Source organism: Aegilops tauschii, chromosome 6 (genome assembly GCF_002575655.3).
Source record: "Aegilops tauschii subsp. strangulata cultivar AL8/78 chromosome 6, Aet v6.0, whole genome shotgun sequence".
NCBI lineage: Eukaryota > Viridiplantae > Streptophyta > Magnoliopsida > Poales > Poaceae > Aegilops > Aegilops tauschii.
The window spans coordinates 273526562-273535205 of NC_053040.3; the positions used below are offsets into that span (position 1 = coordinate 273526562).

The 8644-nt window shown below is 43.6% G+C and overlaps 1 long non-coding RNA gene and 1 other non-coding gene across 2 annotated transcripts; one reads left to right on the forward strand and one right to left on the reverse strand.

Moving 5' to 3' along the window:
• Window positions 1-2468: 2468 nt before the first annotated feature.
• On the reverse strand, window positions 2469-2579 carry LOC120967554 (small nucleolar RNA R71). Its single transcript, XR_005761293.1, has one exon. It is a non-coding gene; the product is annotated as a small nucleolar RNA R71 (small nucleolar RNA).
• Window positions 2580-3447: 868 nt separating this feature from the next.
• On the forward strand, window positions 3448-5794 carry LOC109754517 (uncharacterized). The gene is made up of 2 exons (XR_002230731.4): window positions 3448-3660; window positions 4837-5794. It is a non-coding gene; the product is annotated as an uncharacterized lncRNA (long non-coding RNA).
• Window positions 5795-8644: the final 2850 nt, after the last annotated feature.

Here is an 8644-nt window from a genome sequence, read left to right on the forward strand (position 1 = left end):
TGTTCCGACACCTTGCCGGAGGGGGAAATCATCATCGGTGGCCATCTTTATCATCCCTGCGGCCCCCATGATGAGGAGGGAGTAGTCCACCCTCGGGGCTGAGGGTTTGTACCAGTAGATATGTGTTTAATCTCTCTCTCTCTCTCTCTCATGTTCTTGATTTGGCACGATCTTGATGTATCACGGGCTTTGTTAATATAGTTGGATCATATGGTGTTTCTCTCTCTCTATCTTGTTGCGATGAATTGAGATTTCCCATTGAGATTTCATTTTATCGGATTGAATACTTTTATGGATGATAGAGCATTTCCTCATATAATATTTTTAGCCTTTTTGCATCACATTGTAATCATATTTTCACATTATTTACTCGAGAAATATTCGGATGTTCCCATTATGTTACATTTACAACACTCCTCCATGTTTTGCAGAAAAGGGCGAAAAGGCCCAAAATCTTTCTATAATGGAGAGTGTCAAGAAGTTGTGGTTACTGTAATTTACAGAGGGACTCAAGCGTGAAGAAAAAGAAGTAATCAGAGGGGACAAAACTAAAGAAGGAGGGGATCTACTTGGGAAGAAAGAAGAAAGGAGGAGGGCCAAAGTAAAAAAAGACAGATCAGGGAGTGGATCAAAATCCCTAGCGCTGCTCCATTCCCAAATCGGGCCTGGCATCTCCATCTCTCCCCCCCTCACCACTTCTTCCACCACTGGCCGTCGTCGCGGCCAGGCCGGCGTGGCGGCGCGCCACCAGCTCCACTGTCCATCTGTGCCATCCACCACTCCATCTCCACCACCGCGCCATCACTCCACCGCCGCACCTCGCGCGCCCGACCAGACGGGCGCCTGGTCCTCCGCGTGAACGCCCCCATGCTGCTGCTCTTTCTTTCTTCCTCCCCTGCTGCTTTCTGCTGCTCCTTCTTCACCTATCTCGCTGCTGCTCCTCCACCTCTCTTCTTCCCTCGCCTCTAGCTGCTGCTCCTATTCTTCTCTGAATCCCCCGCTGCTGCTTCTTCTTTCTCTAACCCCCTCTTGCTGAAGCCCTCTCCTCACACCCACTGCTGCTTCTTCGCCTTGGTCCTACTGCTGCTCCTCTCTCCCTGATTCCCCTACTTCTTCTCTGAATCCCCTACTTCTGCTGCTCGTCTCCAACTGAACCTGCTGTCTCTGTCTCTGTCTCTCTCTCTCTCTCTCTCTCTCTCTCTCTCTCTCTCTCTCTCTCTCTGAAATTTCTATAACTTAAGTGTACTCTTAAGAATTGTGTAATGTTCCGATTTTTAAATGCTTGAAATCTGTGAACGATTCAGTTTCATACTTATAAATATTGTATCACATATTTTGCGTTCTCACTAGTTGAAGTGTTCTTGTTGTGTATTTGTGGTCAGTCAGTCGCCATATATGTTATCTAACCTTGTGAATTTAATCTAGTTTGAAGTTTATGTGTTTACTCAAGTACTTGTGTTACAAAAATATGTGTGTGAGTTTGTGTTGTGAAACATTTATATTCAGCCATATAACCGTGATTCTTCCCTCTGTTCATGTTTGATAGTTATATATGTGTCCTTGTCATGTTACGTTCATGTCCTTTCACTTCTCTTGTCATTGATGTATGCTCGTATTAGTATTTTAACTTCTCAAGCATTACGAAAATACCAAAAAGACAATGAGTAAAATCTGAATTTCCCCTTGCTGTTTATGCTTTCTTTGTCGTCAACCCTGGCTAGTTTAGGTTATTATTTTCTTGCAATACTCTCTTAAAATTCTGTCGCCTAGCTTTAGCTGAGCATTGTTGCCGTCGCCTAGTCTCTGTGGAGAACACAACATTCGTAGTTTTGGGCGTAAAAACCCCACTATACTTAAAATCGATCATTTTGGCGCCGTTGCCGGGGACTAGCGTCGAGCGATTATGTTAGCTATAGACTAGGTTTATTTTAGTTCTGTGTTTAATTAGTCGTGTATTTCATTTTCTGTGTTTCTTTTATATATTTTTTCCCTTGCTGTTGCTTTGGCTTATTAGGATACTAACGTTCTGACTAGTATTTACTATTTATGAGTGTGCGTAGGAAGTCTGAACTATTTACAGGTTGATTGATGGTTACACTTGGTGGAGATATGGCGATTCTTCGTGATGTTTGGATGCCAAGCAGCCAATGCTATTTCACAGGGCCACTTTGGCCGTCTTTTGAGGCGGAAAATTTTGAGCTAAAGCCTGGTCTTATTGCTTTGGTTCAACAACATCAGTTTGGAGGGTTGCCTACTGAAGACCCTTATGAGCACTTGCTCCGAGTCATGGAGTATTCAGAGACAGTAAAGTACCTTGGAGTACCTGAAGATGCTATCAAGTGCATGCTGTTCACATTCTCTCTCCGAGATGATGCTCGTGCTTGGTATCGATCCTTGCCATCAAGATCATTCGGTTGGAACGAGGTATCACGAGCTTTCTTAGATAAATATTTCCCACTACACAAGCAGTCCGCAATTCGAGATGAGATCTTCAATTTCGTTCAGCGTGAAGGCGAGAGCTTGTATGATGCTTGGGAGAGATACAAAGCCTTATTCAGGAGATGTCCTAATCATGGGCTCGAGAGATGGTTAGAGCTGCAGATATTCTATAGAGGATTGACTTCGGACACTCGAGCTTACGTCGATATGGCAGCGGGTGGAGCTATTACAAACAAGACACTTGATGAAGCTTTTCTGTTGATTGAGAGCATAGCTTTCCACCAACTTCAGTGGTACAATAAGAAGCCCACGTCCGATTCATTGGTTTGCTTGCAACAAATCACTACACCTCAGCCACCAATTCTTACATAGAAGCATGAACCTCTATCTCAGTATGACAAGATCGAGCTTGCATGGATTATCTTTGATGATGATGACACCATTCTAGTTGACACACACGCTACAGATCATATGGATACTAGCGTTGGAGATTCGGTTTTGCATTGTGATGATTCTTCCATGGATGAGCCAGAGCTGCAGTTAGTTGCTTTTGATATTGAGGAGTCACATGTAGTTGATATTGATCATGTGCTTCTAGAGCCAGATATGGAGAAGTTCACCTTCGATGATGTTAGCTGCATTGATTCCTCAACACTTGAGCCTGAGATGGAGAGCTTCATGGTTAATTATGATGAGGTGGATTCAGATGTTAAGGAGCCAAGCTCTACTATTTCACTTGTTGACACGAGTCCGGTGGAAATTTCTACTACCACACCTCACTTGGTATCTTCAATTGAGGTAGTCCTGAAGCTTCTTCCTAACTATCTCAGGTATGATCTCAGCTTTCTCGACAAGATATGCCATATCATGGATACTGCTATGCACCATGCGATTTATTGATGATATCTATTTATCATATGCTCCATAGATATGCTTATGTGATAGGATACTCTATTGATGAATTAGAGGGCATTGTCCCTATCACTTGTATTGGCTTGTTTGCCGAGTGTTCTTTCAGGTTTATGCTTGTGCACCATTCACTGCGGGCTGCCCAAGTTCGAGATGACATCCCATGGGATCCTGGTGGATTCATGGCATGGTGATGAGGAGAAGCAATGAGCACACATGAGGAAGAGCGAAGCTGGAGCATCCATGAGGAAGCAAAGGAGAAGAGCTGCAGTTGGTTAGGTGATCGAGCGAGTGCTACATGATCAAAGCTCGGTGAGCTGTTTCATGACCCATTCTGAAAACTATCATCCATTGATACATGATGAAATCACTTGCTATTTGGGTTGCTTGAGCCATTTCTTAAATGTTGTCCCACTGAATTTTACCTTTGTCATTGGTGCTTGATGTGAATATGTGAATTGATTGTTGAATGCCTTGTAAACTAGTGATCTACATGATGCTTGCTTTGCTGAAAGTAGTGAAAGCTATTAGTTTTGAGTGCTCAAATCCCTAGTACACTAGAAAACTTGATCATTTTCTGCTTTTACCTTGATACACCTAGATCATTAAGTGTCAGATGTTGAGTTTGTGCCTAATGTGTTCCCATTCAGAGCAATCACTTACCACTATGGACTAGCATGCTATGTTCCCTGGATCGGTAGTATGTGAACCAGACATGGATGAGTGATGATTCTTGTTTTTGTTCATTTGAAAAGTAAAAAAGTTTCTTATAATGAATATAAGTCTAGTCTACCTACAGTAGCATGTCATGTTCCCTGGATCGGTGGCATGTGAAATTTGGTAGCTTGGACAGTAATAAATAAATAAAAATGCAATATTTGTCGAACCAGGTGTATACCATGTTCCGGGATCGGTGGTATGTTCCTTTGGGGAGACAAACAAAAAAACTATATAATTGGTCGAGCCAGGTGTATACCATGTTCTCGGGATCGGTGGTATGTTCCTTTGGTGGTGCTTCCTTCAAAATTCAATAAGTAGTTTAGCCACAATGTTGTGTTCCTGGTAACAAGTATTTCTCGGGATCATGCTCTCTTTAGGAACCTTTTGGCACAATCCGCATTTAAACTTGTTGATCCACTTTTATCATTGTAAACGTTTAAAATGATCGAGTCTACTAGTATACTATTGCTTTGTAGCATCCTAACCATTAATCTTCACTAACTAAGTCTGAAGCATGCATTGTTTGGAGTTCTACTTTACTAGGACCTTCTCTAGTCAGTTCACTGTTCATATTCTTGCTCTTGTCATATGCCTTTGCTTGAGGACAAGCAAAGATATAAGTGTGGGGGAACTTGATAGAGCATTTCCTCATATAATCTTTTTAGCCTTTTTGCATCACATTGTAATCATATTTTCACATTATTTACTCGAGAAATATTCGGATGTTCCCATTATGTTACATTTACAACACTCCTCCATGTTTTGCAGAAAAGGGCGAAAAGGCCCAAAATCTTTCTATAATGGAGAGTGTCAAGAAGTTGTGGTTACTGTAATTTACGGAGGGACTCAAGCGTGAAGAAAAAGAAGTAATCAGATGGGCCAAAACTAAAGAAGGAGGGGATCTACTTGGGAAGAAAGAAGAAAGGAGGAGGGCCAAAGTAAAAAAAGAGAGATCAGGGAGGGGAGGGGATCAAAATCCCTAGCGCTGCTCCATTCCCAAATCGGGCCTGGCATCTCCATCTCTCCCCCCCTCACCACTTCTTCCACCACCGGCCGCCGCCGCGGCCAGGCCGGCGTGGCGGCGCGCCACCAGCTCCACTGTCCATCTGTGCCATCCACCACTCCATCTCCACCACCGCGCCATCACTCCACCGCCGCACCTCGCGCCCCGACCAGACGGGCGCCTGGTCCTCCGCGTGAACGCCCCCATGCTGCTGCTCTTTCTTTCTTCCTCCCCTGCTGCTTTTTGCTGCTCCTTCTTCACCTATCTCGCTGCTGCTCCTCCACCTCTCTTCTTCCCTCGCCTCTAGCTGCTGCTCCTATTCTTCTCTGAATCCCCCGCTGCTGCTTCTTCTTTCTCTAACCCCCTCTTGCTGAAGCCCTCTCCTCACACCCGCTGCTGCTTCTTCGCCTTTGTCCTACTGCTGCTCCTCTCTCCCTGATTCCCCTACTTCTTCTTTGAATCCCCTACTGCCGCTGCTCGTCTCCAACTGAACCTGCTCTCTCTCTCTCTCTCTCTCTCTGAAATTTCTATAACTTAAGTGTACTGTTCAGAATTGTGTAATGTTCCGATTTTATAAATGCTTGCAATCTGTGAGCGATTCAGTTTCATACTTATAAATATTGTATCACATATTGTGCGTTCTCACTAGTTGAAGTGTTCTTGTTGTGTATTTGTGGTCAGGCAGTCGCCATACATGTTATCTAACCTTGTGAATTTGTTCTAGTTTGAAGTTTATGTGTTTACTCAAGTACTTGTGTTACAAAAATATGTGTGTGAGTTTGTGTTGTGAAACATTTATATTCAGCCATATAACCATGATTCTTCCCTCTGTTTATGTTTGATAGTTATATATGTGTCCTTGTCATGTTACGGTCATGTCCTTTCACTTCTCTTGTCATTGATGTATGCACTTCTCAAGCATTACAATGTAGCGACCAGACCTCAAATGGTCTGTGCTGCTGTGCACCAGTGTCATCCCTGGATCAGTAATGCTGACACGCACAGTACAAATGGAGGATTTATAACAGAGTAGCAATCACACACTTATTACATCGAATATCTCCGAAGAGATTAAGTATGATAAACATGGTTTAAGGCCATCTAACAACGATAACAGTGGAAGACTTGGAAGATAAGTGAGTCCATCAACTCCAGCGGCATCACTGAGTATAAGACCACGACCTAAGGCACCTTACTCGTCGTCTGAAAAGTCTGCAACATGAAACGTTGCAGCCCGAAAACGGGTCAGCACATAGGATATGCTGGCAATGTAACACATAGAGAGTAATGAACAATAATAATGCTATACTACATGCATATATGGCTGGTGGAAAACTCTATGGTTACAGTTTTGCGAAAAGCCAATTTTATCCTACTCCAAAGGAATAAATTTTATTTAACTATCATGGTGGTTGTGAAACATTGAGAAGGTACCTCCAACTCAATCCCAATTAAGTGTCATCATTAACCCAACAAAATTAATTAAAAGTAACATAGTGATGAGATTCAAATGATAATCCAGGTACTAGATACTCAAGTTGTCCATAACCGGGGACACGGCTAACCATGATTAGTTTGTACACTCTGCAGAGGTTTGCGCACTTTTCCCCACAAGACTCGATCGCCTCCGTTTTTAATTCTCGCACTGCATGATGTTTGAGAAACGAATGACCGAGACACAGTCTTTCAGAAACAATCACTCTTTACTCCGGGTGGACCGGTACACCTACTTTCCCCTACATCTGCTAGCCCACCTCTTCAAGAGATCATGTAACCTACTCAACTATGCTAGAGCCCATAATAGCTTGTGGCTGCACACGGAAGTTTCTAGCATGAATAATCTTATGATCCCTTTGAGCCTGGGTGGCGGACCTTATAAAATCAGACAACACTGGGTTCTCCAGGTGCCTCAATCCACCCAGATGTGAGTTTTAGTTGCCACCTTAGGTAAACCATTATTAACAGTCTCACATCTGTCATGAATATCTCTCAAACCCAAATCCATGTCTACGAGCATAGCATGGCAAGATAATAGCAACGTAGAAGTAACTCCCAAGGGTTTGATAAGAAAAACAGGTAATAGGTACTACCTCAACTACTTCCCAGAACCCACAGTTTAATTAGATCCTAATCATGTAATGTTTGAGGAATAGATCTAATGCAATAAAAACTGGGTATGGAAAGTATGATCAAAGTGTTACTTGCCTTGCTGATGATCCGCAAAACCTAACGAGTCGAAGTAACAAGCGGCACACTCCGGGTACTCTATCGCAAACAAACAAGCATACAATCAGTACTCATCTAATGCACAGGTAAAACTCGAATGAAAGATCCAACCAGAAAGTTTAACTTAAGAACTCCGGTTTACAAAAAGAATCAACTCGAACGAAGCAACGAAGTCAAACGGCGAAAGAAAGAAGCTTCGTTTACTAATCTGGATCTAGGTCAAATTTTACTGTAGCAAAAACTTGTTTGAGTAGGTTAAACGAAAAGAGAATTTTGAGACGAAACTCTAGGCGCTTGAATCGCCTGATTCCGATAAACGAGCGAGAAGTTAAACAGAAACGAAGATTCGATCAGAAATCGAATCTGAGATAATCGCAGAAAAATCCGACGAAAAAGAAAAACGGTCGAACGCTTAAAGAACGGACGTTCGTTAACAGAGAAAAATCGACGAACGTGTTCGTTAAAACGAACGGTTCGGTGAACGCTCGCAAAATAATAAAACCGAAAAAAACCGATCTAGGGTTTTTTTTAGAAGAAAACCGGCAAACCGAACGGCATCGAGGTCTACCTCGTCGGGGCGGCTCCGGCGGGGCTCCGGCGGGGGCGGCGGGTGCGGCGGGGGTGCGGGGCTCGAGGGGGAAGGCGAGGGGCGGCGAGGCGGCGGGGTTCCGCGGCGAACGGCGGCGGCTCGGCTCGGCTCCGGCGGCGGCGGGCGAGGTGAGTGCGGCGGCGGCGGCGGGCGAGGTGAGGGAGAGAGAGAGGGGGGTATTTATAGGAGGGAGGGGGGGCTTCCGGTGGCTTGGGGAGGGGGCAAGCCGTGCGGGAGGCGGCTCCCGTGTCCACGGCGGACACGGCGACGGCGGCCGTGCGCGGAGAGGAGAGGGGCGTGGGGTGGGCCGGCGGCCTGGGCTCGGCCCAGCGCGGGCGCGTGCGCAGTTTTTTTTTAAAATGTTCCGCGGAAAATAATTCACAGAAAAATAAATAAAAATCAGAAAAATATAAAATAAATTTTCCCCGTCTAGTTAGAAAATCTAGGATAGGGTGAACATTTTTTTAACACAAAATAAATATTTTGAAAACATGCAATATTTTTAATGCAATAAAAATAGCAAATAAAATCCAAATAATTCCAATAAATGATTTTAAAATTTTTTCTCCAGTATTTAAACTGTTTTGGAGAAGTCATATTTTCTCCTCACGTTTATTTTTAGAATGAAATATTTTTCCGGAGAGAAAATAATTAAAACCAAAATCCTCGTCTTATTTTTTGATGAAAATCAAATATGAAAATTTTAGAAAATCCCCAACTCTCTCCGAGGGTCCTTGAGTTGCTTAGGATTTATCGAG